This window comes from Haematobia irritans, chromosome 2 (genome assembly GCF_050003625.1).
Source record: "Haematobia irritans isolate KBUSLIRL chromosome 2, ASM5000362v1, whole genome shotgun sequence".
Classification (NCBI taxonomy): Eukaryota; Metazoa; Arthropoda; class Insecta; order Diptera; family Muscidae; genus Haematobia; species Haematobia irritans.
In genome coordinates, this window is record NC_134398.1 from 170,475,736 (window position 1) to 170,496,753 (window position 21,018).

Here is a 21,018-nt window from a genome sequence, read left to right on the forward strand (position 1 = left end):
ATTTTATTTCTATAGAAAATTTTAACAACGTTTTATTCACATAGAAAAGGTTGTCAAAATTTTGTTCTTATGAAAAATTTGGTCAAATTTTTATTTCTGTAGAAAACTTTGCAAAATTTTATTTCTATACAAAATGTTGTCAAAATTGTATTTCTATAAAAAATTTTTTCACATTTTTATTTCTATAAAAATTTTTGACAATGTTTTACTTCTATAGAAAAGGTTGTCATAATTTTATTTATATATAGAAATTAGTCAAAATTTTATTCCTGTAGAAAATTTTATCAAAATTTTATTTATATGAAAAGGTTGTCAAAATTTTATTTCTATTGAAAATTTTATAAAATTTTTATTTGTACAGAAAATTTTGTCAAAATTTTATTTCTATAGAAATTTTCATCCAAAATATATTTCTATAGAAAGTTTTTTCAAAACTTTATTTTTTAAATCTATTTTCTAAAATTTTAACTTCTACAGACAATTTTGACAACATTTTATTTCTATAGAAAAGGTTGTTAAAATTTTGTTTCTATAAAAAATTTGGTCAAAATTTTATGTCTGTAGAAAATTTTGCCAAAATTTTATTTCTATAGAAAATGTTCTCAAAATTTTATTTCTATAAAAAATTTTTGTCAAGATTTTATTTCTATTGAAAATTTTGTCTTATTATGTTATTTCTATTTATTTCTATAGAAAATGTTCTCAAAATTTTATTTCTATAAACAATTTTGACAATCTTTCATTTCTATAGAAAAGGTTGTCATAATTTTATTTCTATATAGAATTTAGACAACATTTTATTTCTGTAGAAAATTTTATCATAATTTTATTTCTATGAAAATGTTGTCAAAATTTTATTTCTATTAAAAATGTTGTCAAGTATTTATTTGTATGAAAAATTTTGTCAAATTTTTATTTCTACAGAAAATTTTGTCAAAATTTTATTTTTATAGAAAATTTTTGCTTTATTTCTATTGAAATATTTGTCAAAATTTTACTTCTATAGAAATACAAATTTGTCAATATTTTATTTATATAGACAATTATGTCAAAATTTTATTTCTATAGAAAATTTTATCAAAATTTTATTTCTATAGAACATTTAAAAAAAAAAATATTTTCACAGAAATCTTTATCAACATTTTATTTCTACAGAAATTTTTATCAAAATTTTATTTCTTTAAAAGTTTAAGTAACTCTTAGATGTAGGGAGCCACCGTGGTGCAATGGTTAGCATGCCCGCCTTGCATACACAAGGTCGTGGGTTCGATTCCTGCTACGACCGAACACCAAAAAGTTTTTCAGCGGTGGATTATCCCACCTCAGTAATGCTGGTGACATTTCTGAGGGTTTCAAAACTTCTCTAAGTGTTTTCACTGGAATGTGGAACGCCGTTCGGACTCGGCTATAAAAAGGAGGTCCCTTGTCATTGAGCTTAACATGGAATCGGGCAGCACTCAGTGATAAGAGAGAAGTTCACCACTGTGGTATCACAATGGACTGAATAGTCTAAGTGAGCCTGATACATCGGGCTGCCACATAACCTAACCTAACCTAACTCTTAGATGTAGAGGAATATTTTGCAAAATCCACCAAAACATCAAGAATTCTACCAATCTACAAAACAGCAAAAAATCTATCATTTTTGGTAGAATTCTACCAACTATGGCAACCGTGATTACCGTACGCAAAAATTAAAACGAGAGGTCAATATGAAATGATAATTAATTTTCAAATTTAACACGAATTGCACCCAGAAAGAGAAATCAATATGACAAATTTCAGGCGAATAAATGAATGTTGGACACACAAATATATGGGTAGATACTAACAAAATTTTAATATACTACAAATGGAATGTCTAAGTTATTATGGAAAATAAAATGGATTAATTCAGCCCACGTTTTTGTTTTACCGGAGCACGAGTCAAGCAAAATTTCTGCTACTTCGGCCCCGAATCCGACTCTACAGCCCTAATTGTAGCACAATAAAAATACCTAGTACATCATCTACTACACCTTTGATTGTTAAGGGCATTGAAAATATTATTGCATGTTCTTCAGACTTTCTTTAAGTGAAAGGCTGTCGCAAATGTATGGCCAAAAGGTCATGACCACTGCAATGATGTGTAGAGTATCCACTGGAGAGCTTGGGATAGTTAGATAGCAAAATTAATATGGAAACAGAAGTTCTTCTGGTGATGTCGGATAAGTGAGTTCAAAGATAGCTACTCTTGCCATTCAATAACACAGAAATATAAATGGAATATTAAAAAGGAAACTATTTGGCACAGAAAAAAGTAACCTTAGATAAATGTGAAGGTATATAGTTTTAGCACCTGTGATTTTTCCCGTATGAAGTAGATTGGCAAAAACATTCAAAGTTGAATAGCATGGACAAACATCTTAGTTTAGTTTTAAAATTGTAGAAGTTTAATCTCAAATAATATGGCTTAATAAGTTTTTTTAATATAAAAAATACCTTGATATGATGAGTGTAAACATCAAGATAAAAAAATAACAAAAGTCCAGTATGAAGCACGATAAGCAACAACAAATAAGAATGTCGCTGAGTTCGTCTCAGAAATGCAAATCATAAAAAAAAACATTACATTAAATTTTTTGTATATTGTGGTCCATTTCCGATGAGCGACACATTGTCATTTTTTAGTGCCAACTTTGCTCTCCAAATTCTGCAGAAAAGTCCAACGAATTGAAATTCGGAGAGTTTGGTGGCCAGTAAATATAATTATGGACCTATATGGACCAAATTTTGCATGATTATTAGACACAATATATTAACACCACGTACCAAATTTCAACCGGATCGGATGAAATTTGCTCCTCTAAGAGGCTCTGGAGGTCAAATCTGATGATCGGTTTATATGGGGACAAAATATAATTATAGACCGATATGGACCAATTGTTGCATGGTTATTAGAGACCATACACTAACACCACGTACCAAATTTCAACCGTATCGGATGAAATTTGCTCCACGAGGCTCTGGAGTTGAAATCTGGGGATCGGTTTATATGGGGGCTATATATAATTATGGACCGATATGGACCAAATTTTCCATGATTATTAGACACTATATATTAACACCACGTACCAAATTTCAACCGGATCGGATGAAATTTGCTCCTCTAAGAGGCTCCGCAAGCCAAATCGGGGGATCGGTTTATTGAGGGCTATATATAATTATGGACCTATATGGACCAAATTTTGCATGATTATTAGACACAATATATTAACACCACGTACCAAATTTCAACCGGATCGGATGAAGTTTGCTGCTTCAAGAGGCTCCGGAGGTCAAATCTGGGTATCGGTTTATATGGGGGCTATATATAATTATGGACCGATATGGACCAAATTTTGCGTGATTGTTAGACACAATATATAAACACCTCGTACCAAATTTCAACCGGATCGGATGAAATTTGCTCCTCCAAGAGGCTCTGGAGGTCAAATCTTGGGATCGGTTTAAATGGGGGCTATATATAATTATGGACCGATATGGACCAATTTTTGCATGGTTATTAGAGACAATATACTTACACCACGTACCAAATTTCAACCGGATCAGATGAATCTTGCTCCTTCAAGAGGCTCCGGAGGTCAAATCTGGGGATCGGTTTATATGGGGGCTACATATATTTATGGACAGATGTAGACCAATTTTTGCATGGTTGGTAGATAACTAACACTACGTACCAAATTTCAACCGGATCGGATGAATTTTGCTCCTCCAAGAGACTCTGGAGGTCAAATTTGGGGGTCCGTTTATATGGGGGCTATACGTAAAATTGGTCCGAAATGGCCCATTTGCAATATCATCCGACCTACATCAATAACAACTACTTGTGCCAAGTTTCAAGTCGATAGTTTGTTTCTTTCGGAAGTTAGCGTTATTTCAACAGACAGGCGGACGGACGGACATGCTTAGATCGACTCAGAATTTCACCACAACCCAGAATATATATACTTTATGGGGTCTTGGAGCAATATTTCGATGTGTTACAAACGGAATGACAAAGTTAATATACCTCCACTCCATCCAAAATTTCATACCCCCAAAGCTTCGTGCACCGTTGTCAATGGTTAGCATGGCCACCTGGCATACATATGGTCGTGGGTTCAACCCCACTTTCGATTTTCAGCGGTGTATTATCCCCTCTCTGTGGGTGGCATTTCTGAGTGTTTCAAAAGCTTCTCTAAGTCGTTTCACGGCAATCTGAAACGCCATTGGTACTAGAATAGTAAAAGGACAACCTTGAGCTAAATATGGACTCGGTTATAAGAGGCATTCAGTTATAAGAGGCAAGTTCACCACTAAGGTATCACAATGGACTGAATAGTCTAAGTGAGCCTGAAATATCGAGCTACTACTATACCTAATCTAGCCCAGCAAAAAATTTTGAAGTTCTTCTAAAGGCAAAACATTAAAAGAACTTCCAAAAATATCCTCCCAAAGAAGTTCTTTATTTTAACTGCACAGGAAGTTAATTTAAGTCAATTTTTTTTTATAACTCGCTTTTTTTCATATTTCTAATAAAAAATTTACAAATTTTTTGCTTTAAATAGATTAAAAACAGGGTAAGAATTACTAAAATGGTATTAATTATTTAAATTTTGCCGAAAAAAATTGCGAATATTTGATGTCAAACGTTCCAGACAAGCGTTAGAATGCAAAAAATAAATTATAAAAATTTTTAAAAATTATTTATTTGTCAAAATATAACAAAATTTATTAATTCACATCCAAATCACTGAATACGCATCACACCGTAATATGTGATGCAAATGCAGTGCAACGGCTGTTGAAATGGTCGACATCCGTCCTATGACAAGCCTATGTTAAATTCATCGCTTCTGCGTCACTTTTGCAACGCCGACACTTTTTTTTACTGGTAACCTAACCATACCCCCAATGTGACCAACTTTCAACGCCTACATGTTACCCCGTGGATCAAATGTTGCAGAATTATTTCCAAAAAATCAATTTTGAAACACTGTTCGTAGCCCTTTACAGCACCTTGAGTTCTCAGAGATTTGTAGAAATAAATTTCACAAAAATATGCTTCCTTTTGATTATTGAACTACAACTATAAAGTTTTTAACAGTTAGTTTCTCTTAAAAACCTTATACAGTGAAACCTCAGAAATGTAGACACCCATAGTCGCCTAAATTTTGTCCACGTTTGGGAGGTTAGTATTAATTTATTACTATAGTAAACGTCCCCAGACAACTGTCCACATTTGGGAAGTGTCCGGTTTTCAGAGTGTCCAAATTTGAGAGGTTTCACTGTATTAGCAGTAGCAAAAAATGTTCTACTATGCTTGTACGTAGGCTTTTCTCCCATTTTGTACAAAAGTAGTGGAATTATAGTTTACGTCCCTATATTTGGCAGTATGAAAATTCACCCACGTATACTCATTATTGTATGATGAATGTTTTTTCTTTAGGTATTCCCATAACAGGAGCCACCTTTCTTTATATGACCATAAAATTTATTTAAATAATTATTCCATCAACCACAAAAACCAATTTTGAAAAATTTTCAAGTTTAGTACTTAACGCCTTTACAATAAATCATGTGCTAATGTACTTAAGTGTAACAACTTCCGCTTAAAGGCCATTTAGAGTATCATTATGAAATGCTTACCTTTCCACCGAAAAAAAAAAGGACGAAGCAGAAGAAGATGAGCATGAAAACGAATAAAAAATGCATTAACTAAAGTTGCTATGTGCTCATAAGCCAGAGAACCACGAATGAACTCAGAACAACAACAAACAACACAAGTTGTTGTTTTCCCACCAAGATGCAACATCATCCTAATGCCATTGCCTATATTACTATACTATCAGCAGCTAGTTGGTGTTAGCTGGAAATGGTCATTATAATATATGTAAGTATATTGCCTAGAAAATCATACACTAGGAAAAAAGTGTGTTAAAATACGAACCAAACATAAAACAAAAAGCTTTATTCAATATTTCTGTTACCCACTACCGGACGGAAACTGTAAACCTTATAAAGAAACAACCCAGCAAAAAAAGCGTTGCCAAAAAAGTAGTGAAAATGTTCTTTTTGGATCCGGAAGTGGTCCAAAATTGGCGCAGAAGCATGAATTTAATACGGGCTTGTCATAGGATGGATGTCCACCATTTCAAATGCCGTTGCACTGAATTTGCAGCACTTCTTAAGGTGTGATCCGAATTTAGTGTTTTGGATATAAATTAAAAAAAATGCAATAATTTGCCAAATAATAATTTTTATAATTTTTTATGATTTTTAAAGCATTGTACCGCTTGGCTGAGACATTTGACATCAAATATTTTCAAAAATTGGCACTTTTTCTAAAATGGATTTAGCATTTTTTCGAAAAATTTTAATAATTTGTACCATTTTATTAATTCTTACTCGGTTTTTCACCTATTTAAAACAAAAAAAGTTAAAATTTCTTTTCAAAAATATGAAAAAAAGCGAGTTACAAAAAGTTGAATTAAAAGAACTTCCTGAGGAGTTAAAATAAATAACATATTTGGGAGAACATATTTGGAAGTGCTTTTAAAGTTGTGCCTTTAGAAGCAGTTGTGCCTTTAGAAGCACTTTTTTTTTTGCTGGGAAGTAAGGAAAATCTAAGGTCGGTCGGGGCTGACTATAGTATACCCTGCGCCACTTTGTATATGTATATTTTCGATACCATCCGAAAATCTTTTAATTTGTGAGGTGCCATATATAAAGCTTTATGTTCCCGTATATATATTACGATTTGGACAAAACTTTTTGGACTTCTACAAAATCTCTCGACATACAATTTAAATCATCTAATGCCCTGGTGTGGAGCTCAATGATGGGAAATTTTTAAAGCTAGTCATTTTTATGCAATTGTTTTAAAGCTGCTAAAATGTTAATTATAATCTCTGTGAAGTTTTCAAGTAAATCGGAGTGTAAATTTGATCTACAGCGGTAATAAGATTCTTAATCGAACGAAAGATATATATGCAATCTATAATAAATATGATTTCAACCAAATTTGGCGCTAATAGTAAAAATGTTAATTCCACTCTCTGTAAAAAAAAAAATCACGTACATTGGAGTAAAATTCTAGATTCTGGGGTCATATAAGTGTATATTCGGCGAAAGACATATATGGGAGCTATATCTAAATCTCAACCGATTTCTTCCAAAAATAGGGTTCTATTAAATACCGAAGAACATACTTGTGCCAAATTTAAAGTTTATTGGACTAAAATTGCGACCTACAAAATCACCAAAATGTGTTCACAGACAGACGGACACGGCTAGATCCTCTCTGGGGCTCAGCCTGAGCATTCTTGCCAAAGACACCATGCGCCTATCTCTTCTGCACAAATTTATAATTTCCTGTTCCACAATGTGGTGGTAAAAAAATTGCTTTACGATGGCATGATTTTATCACCCGGTACCATGGTTGCCACAGTTCCACTGAATTCTACCCAAAACAATAAAATTTTTTTTCTTTAGTAGATTGCTAGAATTTCTGTTTTGTTGGTAGATTTTGCAAAATACTCCTCTTTACCTAAGAAGTACTTCAAAAAATTTCTTTAAAAATAAAATTTTGACAAAATGTTCTCTAGAAATAAAATTTTGGAAAAAATTTTCTCTTGAAATACAATTCTTACAAAATTTTCTATAGAAATAAAATTTATCCAAAATTTTCTATAAACATAAAATTTTGACACAATTTTCTATAGAAATAAAATTTTGACAACATTTTCTATAAAAATAAAAAACAAATATATACGGCCGTATAGAAAAACAAGTATACACGGCCGTAAGTTCGGCCAAGCCGAATCTTATGTACCCTCCACCATGGATTGCGTAGAAACTTCTAGGAAGACTGTCATCCAAAAATTAAAGTCACATGGTTGTTAAATATCATATACTACCACCACGTACCAAATTTCCACCAGATCGGATGAATTTTGCTTCTCCAAAAGGCACCGGAGGTCAAATCTGGGGATCGGTTTATATGGAAGCGATATATAATTATGGACTGATAGAAACCAATTCCTGCATGGTTGTTGGGTACCCTATACTAACATTACGTACCAAATTTCAACCGAATGGGAAGAATTTTGCTCTTCCACGGAGCTCCGGAGGTCAAATATGGGGATCGGTTTATATGGGACCTTTATATAATTATGGACCGATATCGACCAATTTTTGCATGGGTGTTTGAGGCCATATATTAACATCACGTACCAAATTTCAACTGAATCAGATAAATTTTGGTCTTCCAAGAGGCTCCGGAGGTCAAATATGGGGATCGGTTTATATGGGGCCTTTATATAATTATGGACCGATATCGACCAATTTTTGCATGGGTGTTTGAGGCCATATATTAACATCACGTACCAAATTTCAACTGAATCAGATAAATTTTGGTCTTCCAAGAGGCTCCGGAGGTCAAATCTGGTGATCGGTTTAAATGGGCGCTATATATAATTATGGACCGATGTGGACCAATTTTTGCATGGTTGTTAAAGACCATGATCGGATGAAATGTGCTTCTCTTAGAGGCTCCCCAATCGGGGGATCGGTTTATATGGGGGCTATATATAATTATGGACCGATGTGGACCAATTATTGCATGGTTCTTAGAGGTCATATGCTGACACAATGTACCAAATTTCAGCCGGATCGGATGAAATTTGCTTCTCTTAGAGGCTCCGCAAGCCAAACCTGGGGATAGGTTTATATGGGGGCTATATATAATTATGGACCGATGTGGACCACTTTTTGCATAGTTGTTAGAGACCATATACCAACACCATGTACCAATTTTCAGCCGGATCGGATGAAATATGTTCCTGTTAGAGGCTCCACAAGCCAAATCTGAGGGTCCCTTTATATGGGGGCTATACGTAAAAGTAGACATTTTCAATACCATCCGACCTACATCAATGACAACTACTTGTGCCAAGCTTCAAGTCGATAGCTTGTTTCTTTCGGAAGTTAGCGTGATTTCAACAGACGGACGGACGGACGCGCTTAGATCGATTCAGAATTTCACCACGACTCAGAATATATATACTTTATGGGGTCTTAGAGCAATATTTCGATGTGTTACATACGGAATGACGAAGTTAATATACCCCCATCCTATGGTGGAGGGTATAAAAATGTTGATCAAAAGCTTGTAAAATAAGATTTTTTATTTGGTAAAATTTTCTTTAAATCTATGTAGATTATTTTTGGCTCGGGTGGTAGCCGTGCCCGGTACACCTTCCATCCTTCGTGTATGGCAAAAGTCATACTCGAAAACGGATAAGTCTTGGATTGAAAAAATTTTAATACCATCTTTAAAATTTTAAATATTCTTTACAGCTGATTCTTTCGATTATAATACATTGTGGAGTGCATATCAGCTTCACGTCGCCCGAAGTAAGCACTTTTTATTGTAGTTTCTGATATAATAAAATTATTATTGGCCATGGGTGCGTATGGATGACAGATATTCTTTATTACCAATAGTCCACATACGCTCTAGCACACCAAAAAGCATTCACGCACGAAGAATAGATGCAGGGCTGGAATCTAAATAGAATCAGGATTAGACGGTGATACCATATACATATGTGTTTATTACTATTTTCAACCAAATTTTAGGGTATACAATTGTCAGTTGTGTCTAACTATGGATCTTACTCATTTGTCGAATTTAAGCATAGAATTCTTCTATAAAGAAAAAAAAAACACTAGGATTTAGACGATACCTGTACCAATTGAATCAAATCACTGGTCTACTCAGGCAATATTTCTACTACGTGCTTATTTTTTTTTTTTTTCAATGTAATAGCTCCGGGCTGTACATCTGCGTCCTTCTGTTAGACACTGTATGGATGCACTAAATTGTGACTCAATTTAAAGCGTTATAAACTACGAAGAGTGATAAAAATAAATCATTTTTTATTGCACACATTTTTGCATATTCCACCATAGCATTTGCGGCGCGCGGGCTGGTAAATGCTGTGACGAAGCAAAGAAAAGAAAAGCCAGCCAATTGCAATATCATCATCCTCATTCTATGGCCACTGTTGGGGCGTGTACATCATCATGGTGGTTGTCCTTTTCGTCGCCATGGACATGGCCGACAACATCATCATTGTGGTGGTGATGTCGTTATCATTGTTCTGAAGATAATTCAACATCACCCGCCAACCATAGTACTGTGGTTTTTCAACTCCGTTTTCCTATAGTACTACTGTCAAAAATTACATTTTCTCAAGCATGGGTAGAAGAATTCTTGTGAATATGCGGTCAATAAATGGATGGAAGAAGTTTCTCAGAAATTGAGGAGTGTCATACAAATTAAGAAAGATGAGCTTATAGGGGAAAGAGACAATTTGAAGCAAATAGCACAACATCTTAAAATTAAGGAAATTTATTGGTCTGACATAGTTGCTCTACGAAGGCTCTCACGAGGAAGGTCACAGATATACATCAGTCTTTTAATCTTTTAATATACTAGGTAAGCAAATAAAATTCAGCTTTATGCAATGACATACAAGAAATGCCCTTTGTGCAAGTCACCGTGGTGCAATGGTAATCAAGCCAGTCTTACATAATAAAAGCCATGGGTCAAAGTTCGGACCCAACACCAAAAATGCGGCGGATTATCCTATTGCTTAGTGTTTCAAAGCATCTCTATGTGGAACCACAGAGGGTACCATTAAATCCTGAATGATTCTTTGTTCTCCACATCATATGTTCGCCCAACCAGGATTTATCAAGAATATATCATACGCAATTTTAGTGCATGAGATTTTTTTTGTATAGGAAGAATCAAGGAATAATTTAAGATAATTTGATAAAAGATGAAACGAAAAAGTTCAATAAATAAAATCGGGTATGGTTTATGAAGTGTGAAAACATTTTTACTAATGTGATGAGAATAATCTTATTGTAACTTTTTAGTATCGGGTTTTGTTTGAGTTGGTAGGCTTCGTTAAATCAGGAAGTTTTTAGAAAAACACACCTTAGGACAAAACAAGTAAGTAAAGTAGAAAGTCGGACGGGGCCGACTATATCATACCCTAAACCACCCTTACTGAATTAGTAATCATAAGCATTTGTGGGGTAACATTGATATATGTCTGGGAGATAAACCGCAGCTGCATATTTAAGAAAATTAAGGGGCACATGTTTATGGGTGCTTTGTCTTAATCTGACAATAGCTCATATTCAGTGTTGCCAGGGAAAATGTTCGGTTTACCCTACAAGAACAAAAAAAGTTCCCTACTTTCCCATACATTCCCACACAATTTCCCTACAATATTTTTTATTAAATTTAAACAAATTTTACAAAACAAAATGATTCTAAGTAATTTATCTTAAAACATGAAAATGCAACGTATATAACCTAGAAAAAAAATTTGTATTACCACCACGGTTGCCACAATTATTAGAATTCTACCAAAAATAGTAATTTTTTTGTTAAATCTCTATAGAAATAAAATTTTGGAAAAAGTAAAAAGTAAAGCAATTTTTTTTGAGAAATTTTTCTATAGAAATAAAATTTTGATAATAAATTCTATAGAAATAAAATTTTGAGAAAAAATTCCATAGAAATAACATTTTGAAAAAAATTTCAATAGAAATACAATTTTGACAAAATTTTCTATAGAAATAAAATGTTGACAAAATTTTCTACAGGAATAAAGTTTTGACAAAAATTTCTATAGAAATATTTGTGTTGTTGATTTGTGGAAGTTTGTGATAATCTTCAAATTTTGTTAGATTTTTTTCTGGTACGAGAGGTAACTGTTATTACCTCACATTGTTAAAGATCAAGCCTTGCCGGCTCCTAATTTCCTCCTCTAGAGCCACCAAAAAATTATTACAAATTGTGTTGAGTGAAAATGTCCCTACATTGTGCCCCTACGTCCCTACAAGACGCTAAATATTAGAAAAAAACCTACATATAGGGAATTTCCACTACTTCTAGCAACACCGGCTGTAGTTGATATTGCACCTACGGAGTTAGTATGCCACTAATATTGAGCGCTTTATTAAAAAAAAGTGAAAATCGCTCAATTAGTGTGGGTAATAAATCCAAATTTGTAAAAATCGAGCAATATTCTTATGTAAGAGCTACAAGTACGTATAAATACGATCGGCTAGTACATCAAAATTTGAAATTTGAGTAACATTGGTTAATAAATAAGAATATTATGGCCAAATTTGGGAAAATCGGGCGGTACATATATATGGGAGCTATATCTAAATCTGAACCGATTTCGATGAAATTTTGCAGACTTAAAGGATGATGCAGAAGATTATTTTGTGCTAAATTTGACGACGATCGGTTTGTAAAAAAGTGCAACGTGCCCCATTTGTAGAAATCGGGTGATACATATATATGGGAGCTATATCTAAATTTGATCCGATTTCTTCCAAATTCAATAGCGTTCGTCCTTGTGCCCAAAAACACTCCCTGTACCAAATTTCATCAAAATCGGTTAATAATTGCGACCGGACACCGAGCGCAAGATCGACTCAGGAGGTGATTCTGAGTCGATCGGTATATATTTTATGGGGTCTAAAATCAATATTTCTGGTAGGCACATTTTTTGGCAGATCAAACTTATTATACCCTGACCACTATGTGGTTTAGGGTATATAAAATGGTTAAAATGAAAAGAAAACTTAGTTAAGACTATTCAAAAAGTTTTGCAGCATATACCGAATTTTACCGTATTAATTTTTCTTGTTTAGTTTTCTTGCTTTTGTGTCGTTAGCGTTGAATATTTAATCAGCTGGCAAAAAAATTGGGGCATCAGAAGGTTAAAATTTAAAATGATTTTTAAAATTTTAAAAAGTCGATTTTTTATGAACTGCCCTCATACCACGAGGTAACTTTACATATTCCTTTGAATTAACTTTTCAAGTTTTAGACTTTAAGGCTTTCGACAATTATTTTAAATCGACTTATCATGTTACTGCTTCCAAATTGATCATGAATTGTCCCCATAAAAAGTTATTACTTTATATATTCTATCTATTCAATGTTGATTTTTAGATTTTTTCGCCAACTTCGGTCACTATCAATAGCCGATTAACTCAATATAAAATAAGCATATACAGCTGAAATTTATGTTTGGCCTTATGTGCCTTACACCATGGTTTGTTACCGTGTTACCGTTGGAAATTTTGAAAAAATCGCATATTCAAATAAGGTCGCACAAAAAAGTCGCTTAATGATAAAAAAGTGGCTTACATTTGTGAGGTCTTTTTATTACGAAAAATGTTCTATAAAACAACACCAAAAAATAAAGGAACAGACTCTTTACCATAAAAAACAAGTAAGGAAAGTCTAAAGTTGGGCGGGCCTGACTATATTATACCTTGCACCACTTTGTAAATCTAAATTTTCGATACCATATCACATCCGTCAAATGTGTTGGGTGCTATATATAAAGGTTTGTCCCAAATACATACATTTAAATATCACTCGATTTGGACAGAATTTGATAGACTTTTACAAAATCTATAGACTCAAAATTTAAGTTGGTTAATGCACTAGGGTGGAATACAATTTTAGTAAAAAAATATGTGGAAACATTTAAATCTGAAGCAATTTATAGAAACTTATAGAAACTTCGCAAAAGTCTATTTATGGTTTATCGCTCGATATATATGTATTAGAAGTTTAGGAAAATTAGAGTCATTTTTACAACTTTTCGACCAAGCAGTGGCGATTTAACAAGGAAAATATCTGAACCGATTTTAATCAAACTTGGCACACATGACTATATTACTAATTGCAAAATTTCAATCAAATTGGGCCAAAACTCTGGCTTCTGGGGCCATATAACTCCATATCGGGCGAAAAATATATATGGAAGCTATATCTAAATCTGAACCGATTTCAATCAAATTTGGCACATATGACTATACTACCAATTGTACTCCTCGTGCAAAATTTCAAGCTAAGCGGGATAAAACTCTGTCTTCTGGGTCCATATAAGTGCATATCGGGCGAAAGATATATAAAAATTTAAACCAAATTCGGCCAAAAATCTGGCTTCTGGGGCCATACAAGTCCATATCGGTCGAAAGATATATATATGGGAGCTATATCTAAATCTGAACCGATTTCAATAAAATTTTTCACACTTGACTATACGACAAAGTGTTATGTTTGTACAAAATTTCAAGCAAATCGGTATAAAACTCTGGTTGCTGGGTTCATATTAGTACATGTCGGGCGAAAGATATATATGGGAGCTATATCTAAAGCTGAACCGATTTCTTCCAAAATCAATAGGGTTCTATTCTGACCCAAACTAGGAACATGTGCCAAATTTAAAGGCGATTGGACTTAAATTGCGACCTAGACTTAGATCACAAAAATGAGTTCACAGACAGACGGACGGACGGACATGCTTATACCGACTCAGGGACCCACCCTGAACATTACTGCCAAATACACCATGTGTCTATCTCGTCTCCTTCTGGGTGTTACAAACATATGCACTAACTTATAATACCCTGTTCCACAGTGTGGCGCAGGGTATAAATATGGGAAATATAAAGCTAGAGTAATTTTAATGCAATTGTACAAAAGAGCATTTATTATTTATCGGGCGATACATATGTATTCGAGATATAGGACAATTTTAGTAATATTTAAAATTTTTGCTACTCAGCAGTGGAGATTTTACAAGGATATTGGTTAAATCTCGCCAAGACATGTGGTCAATTGTAGATTGTGATATATTATTTGGCCAATTCGGGCGATATTTCCACAAGTCGGAGCTTTATTTAAAATTCGACTATTCTGTGGAAAGTTTAGCATTACAGTGTGTTGAATATGACTACGATATGGGGAAATCATCACAGAATTTTGTGTAAAATGTGGGTATTTTGGCCATATTAGATCAAGATGACACACTTAAATATCATATTAAATAAATTCTCTATGGAAAATATCGAGTCAATTGGAGGAAACTCCCATTGAAAATGGGTCTAAAATAAGAAACATTCTACCATATTTCCCCTACTCTGGCGTACATATATATGATAGCTATATCTAAATATGAACCGATTTTGACAAACTTTGACATGCATAGTTAGAAGAACAATCCTGCTATCTCAGCAAAAAACGTAAATGGGAGAATAATTGTTTGCCTCCGTGGCCATATGGGGGTAAATCGGGCGAAAGATATATATGGGAGCTATATCTAAATCTGAACTGATTTCAACCAAATTTGGCACGCTTACCGATACTATTAAACGTACTCTTTGTGCAAAATTTGAAGCAAATCAGGGCAAAACTCTGGCTTTTGAGACCATATAAGTTCAAATCGGACAAAAGATTTATATGGGAGCTATATCTAAATCTGAACCGATTTGGCTAATATTTTGCATATCTTACGAAAGCCCCAAAATATTTGGCTGCCCGAAACTTTCAGAAAATACTTTGATAAATACGTCTATTATGAACAGATCTGTGATAAATATATATGACAGCTATATCTAAATCTGAACCGATTTGTTTCGTAATCAATAGCGATTGTCTTTGAGCCAATGTAATACTCTGTGCCAAAGTTGAGGACGATCGGACTTAAACTGCGAGCTGTACATTGCACACAAAATTACGTATACTGACAGACAGACGGACATTGCTAAATCGACTCAGAATTTAATTCTAAGACGATCGGTATACTAAACGATGGGTCTCATACTTTTCCTTCTTGGCGTTACATACAAATGCACAAACTTATTATACCCTGTACCACAGTAGTGGTGAAGGGTATAAACATGAAAATTCTAGTAATTTGCAAAATTAAATTTCAAAAGAACTTCCATGGTAGTGTAAAATTCAGGAGGCATAGATTCAAATTCCTGCGGGAGGAAATATTTAATTTTTTCATTATTTGTTTACTTTTTTGTTGATTTTTATACCCACCACCATAGAATGGTGACGGGGGTATAATAAGTTTGTCATTCCGTTTGTAACACATCGAAATATCGATTTCCGACTATATAAAGTATATATATTCTTGATCAGGGAGAAATTCTAAGACGATATAACGATGTCCGTCTGTCCGTCTGTCTGTCTGTCTGTCTGTCTGTCTGTCTGTTGTAATCACGCTACAGTCTTCAATAATGAAGCAATCGTGCTGAAATTTTGCACAAACTCGTCTTTTGTCTGCAGGCAGGTCAAGTTCGAAGCTGGGCTATATCGGTCCAGGTTTTGATATAGTCCCCATATAAACCGACCTCCCGATTTGGGGTCTTGGGCTTATAGAAATTGTAGTTTTTTTCCAATTTGCCTGAAATTTGAAATCTAGAGGTATTTTATGAGCATAAAGAGGTGTGCCAAAAATGGTGAGTATCGGTCCATGTTTTGGTATAGCCCCCATATAGACCGATCTCCCGATTTTACTTCTTGGGCTTATAGAAACCGCAGTTTTTAATTAATTTACCTGAAATTGGAAATCTAGAGGTATTGTAGGACCACAAATACGTGTGCCAAAAATTTTGAGTATCGGTCCATATTTTGGTATAGCCCCCATATAGACCGATCTCCCGATTTTATTTCTTGGGCTTATTGAAACCGTAGTTTTTATTCAATTTACCTGAAATTGGAAATCTAGAGGTATTGTAGGACCACAAATACGTGTGCCAAAAATTGTGGGTATCGGTTCATGTTTTGGTATGGTCCCCATATAAAACGACCTCCCGATTTGGGGTCTTGGGTTTATAGAAACCGTAGCTTTTATCCAATTTGTCTGAAATTGGAAATCTAGAGGTATTTTGGGACCATAAAGAGGTGTGCCGAAAATGGTGAGTATCGGTCCATATTTTTGTATAGCCCCCATATAGACCGATTTCCCGATTTTACTTCTTGGGCTTCTAGAATCCGAAGTTTTTATCCTATTTGCCTGAAATTGGAAATCTAGAGGTATTTTCGGGTCATAAAGAGGTGTGCCGAAAGCGGTGAGTATCGGTCCTTATTTTAGTATAGCCCCCATAAGAACGATCTCCCGATTTAACTCCTTGGGTTTCTAGAAACCGTAGTTTTTATCTGATTTGCCTGAAATTGTAAATACTGATCATGAAAATTGCTTGAAACTCAATGTAAAATTTCCAGATTTTACTTCTACAGATTTAAGATTTCAAATCAAGACGTTATTTTATAATTTTCTTGCACACTTACAAGAGATGTTAATAATTCCTCTAAAACTCAAACAAAAATGGTTCTTATAAATCCAGAATCTGATATAGTCCTCACAGGTGAAATCTTTTAATTTATCTTCGGGAAGTGTCCTCAAGTCCTCAAGCCCTCCTGAAATTTCAAGGAAACCCTAATATTTGGTTCATGGTGGTGGGTATTTAAGATTCGGCCCGGCCGAACTTACTGCTGTATATACTTGTTTATTTTTGTTTTGACGTTTAATTGTCTAAAATTTAAATTTTGACTTTAAACATCCAAAAAGCGTATTTTCTAATAGTTCATTTGCAAGTTGGCTTGATTTAAACATACCCACAAAATGCCACCACGACCCAGATCATATATCTTTTATGGGGTCTGAGACCAATACCTGTACAAATTTATTGTGATAATTATTTTTTGCTCAAGGTATTGCTTAAGGGTTTGTACCCAGTTTCGGAATGATTTCCCAACAAAGCACAGGTAGCTCAGTTTAATTCACTCAATGTGGTAGCACTAAATTTTACAGATATGAAGTTTTCTTTGGCATAAAATCTGTTTGAGACACCACAGTATGATGTGCACAATATCAATGATTTCCTGGGTTTATTATGCTGAATTTAATCAACGAATAGGTTGCCATAAATCTACTCTAGCTTCCTTTTCTGTATATAGAAAGATATACAGAAAAGGCTTTAAGTCCATATTATATCACTTACATTGCAGAGGCCATAGTTTTATCTCCATTAGTTGGCATTTTTTAGCTTTTTATTCGGTAGGAATTTAAAAATAATGTTGCAAAATATCATCTTTTGTAAGTATATATTCATAATTTTATTATAATATTCTCGAATAATATGATAAGTTATTGCTTTGTAATTTCATAACTATACAGAAAGAATTAACACCATTTGTTCAATTAAAAACATAGAAATAGCCACTTGTTTCTGATGAAACCCTATAAACCAAATAAATTCCATAAAAGTAGTTTGGCCCTTAACTTGCTATGCGACAGGCAGACAGACGTACTGCCGGACATAGTTAAATCGTCTTAGAATAAATTGTCTCCCCGATCAAGGATATATACATTTTATATAGTCAGAAATGAATACTACGATATGTTACAAACGGAATGACTAACCCCCATATTAAGGGGGTGGGAATCTAAAAACAATAAAAAATAAACAAAGATTAAAACGAAATGAACAATGGAAAATAGCGGTGTTTGCAACGACAAGTGAATTGAAAAAGAAAAAATCTTGGAATCAACGATAGTGCATATTATCTGTTCACATTATTCGAAACAAAGAATATGCTTCTCATGATCATAATGATGATGGTTATGACAAATAAAACACTTGCAATATCCTTGATATGTGTGAATAAAACGAGGATTATAAGATATTTTGACATTGAAATTGTGGCAATTTTGAATCATATAGAAACATTAAGTTATAAGTTAGGCTTACTGGATTTATTTATTTTTAGCTATGGAGAAATAATATAAAGCTGACTATTAAAAAATGTAAATTAAACGAGGAGAATAGAGCTAAAGAAAAAGTCAAGCTTATTTGGGCAAAGCCCGTTAGACTGCAAGATGTTTGGATGAACGGCTGTTTCGGAATTACAACATTCCTCATCCTCATCCTCTCTTGCAGCGAACAAAAATGTGTACACAAATTTGTTGAAGCAAAGTCGACTATCGAAAATCTTTTTTCGGTAGGTTCAAACGTTTTATATTCAATTTAGTCAAAATTTTATTCTTATAGAAAATTTTGTCAAAATTTCATTTCTGTAGAAAATTTTGTCAAAATTTTATTTCTATAGAAAATTTTGTCAAAATTTTATTTCTATGGAAAATTTTGTCAAAAATTTTTTTCTATGGAAAATTTTGTCAGAATTTTATTTCTATAGAAAAATTTGTCGACAATTTATTTCTATGGCAAATGCTGTAAAATTTTTTTCTATGCGGAAAATTTTAATTTTATAGAAACTTTTGAGAACATTTTGTTTTGTCAAAAATTTTGCCATAATTTTATTTAATTTTTTTTTTTCAAAATGTTAATTTTTTATTTTTTTTCAAAATTTTATTTCTAGCATATAGAAAATTTTGTCAGAATTTTATTTTTTTTTAGAAAATTTTGTCAAAAGTTTATTTCTATAGAAAATTTTATCAAAATTTTGTTTCTATGAAAAATGCTGTCAAATTTTGTTTTGTCAAAAATTTTTTTTCTATAGAAAATTTTGTCATAATATTATTTTAAAAGATTTTTTTTTCAAAATTTTCATTCTATTATTTTTTTTTCAAAATTTTATTTGTATAGAAAGTTTTGTCAAAATGTTATTTCTTTAGAAAATTTTGTCAAAATTTAATTTCTCTAGAAAATTTTGCAAAAATTTTATTTCTATGAAAATTGTTGTCAAATTTTATTTCTTTAGAAAATTTTTTCAAAATGTTATTTCTCTAGAAATCTTTGCCAAAATTTTATCTCTATGGAAATTGTTGTTTGTTCTATGTATAAACTTTTGTCAAAATTTTATTTTTATAGAAATTTTGTGAAAATTTTGTTTTGTTAATTTTTTTTCTATAGAAAATTTTGTCATAATTTCATTTTAAAAGATTTTTGTTTTAAAATTTTAATTCTATAGAAAAGTTTGTCAGAATTTTATTTCTTTAGAAAATTTTGTCAAAATTTTATTTCTCTAGAAAATTTTATTTCTATAGAAATTGTTGTCAATTTTTTTTTTTCTATGTAGAAAATTTTGTCAAAATTTTATTTCTATTTTATTTTTATAGAAATTTTTATATTTCTATAAAAATAAAATTGTCACAAAAGTTTCTATAAAAATAAATACGATGGGTGGCTTACTAACTTTTTCTTTCGGTTTGTACCTCAGGAAAATAGTGGTATCAAGATAAATTTTGAGTCCGCCCGTCTGTTGAAATCACGTTAAGCTTTTGTGAAAAAATTTGTTTTGCCAACGTTTATTTCTATAGAAAATTTTGGTAAAGTTTTATTTCTATAAGAAATTTTGTCAAAAATTTTTTTCTTTGAAAATTTTGTCATAAGTTTATTTTAAATTATTTTTTTTTAAATTGTAATTCTATAGTTTTTTTCTAAATTTTATTTCTGTAGACATTTTTTAAAAATTTTATTTCCTTATAAAATTTTGTCAAAATTTTATTTCGATAAAAAATTTTGTTCAAAATTTTATTTCTATAAAAATTTTGTCAAAATTTTATAGAAAAGCTTCTATAAAAATAAAATATTTATTTTATTTTTATAGAAGCTTCTGTGAAAATTTTGTTTTTGTTTTGCCAACGTTTAATTCTATAGAAAATTTTGGTAAAGTTTTATTTCTATAAGAAATTTTGTCATAAGTTTATTTTAAAATATTTTTTTTTACTTGTAATTCTATAGTTTTTTTTTTCAAAATTTTATTTCTGTAGATATTTTTTAAAAAATTTTATTTCCTTACAAAATTTTGTCAAAATTTTATTTCTATAAAAATTTTGTCAAAATTTTATTTCTGTAAAAAATTTTGTCAAAATGTTATTTCCATAGAAAATTATGCCAACATTTTTTTTTCAATAGTAAACTTTGCCAAAATTTTATTTTTATAGAAAATTTTGTCAAAATTATATTTCTGTAGAAAATTTTGTAAAAATGTAAGAATAGCGACCCAGAAAAATACGTTGTAAAATTTATTTGGGCAAAGCTCTTTATAGTGTAATATGTTTGGTTAGACGTCCGTTGCGGAAATGCCATATTCATCATCAGCATCCTTTACTTGCAGCGAAA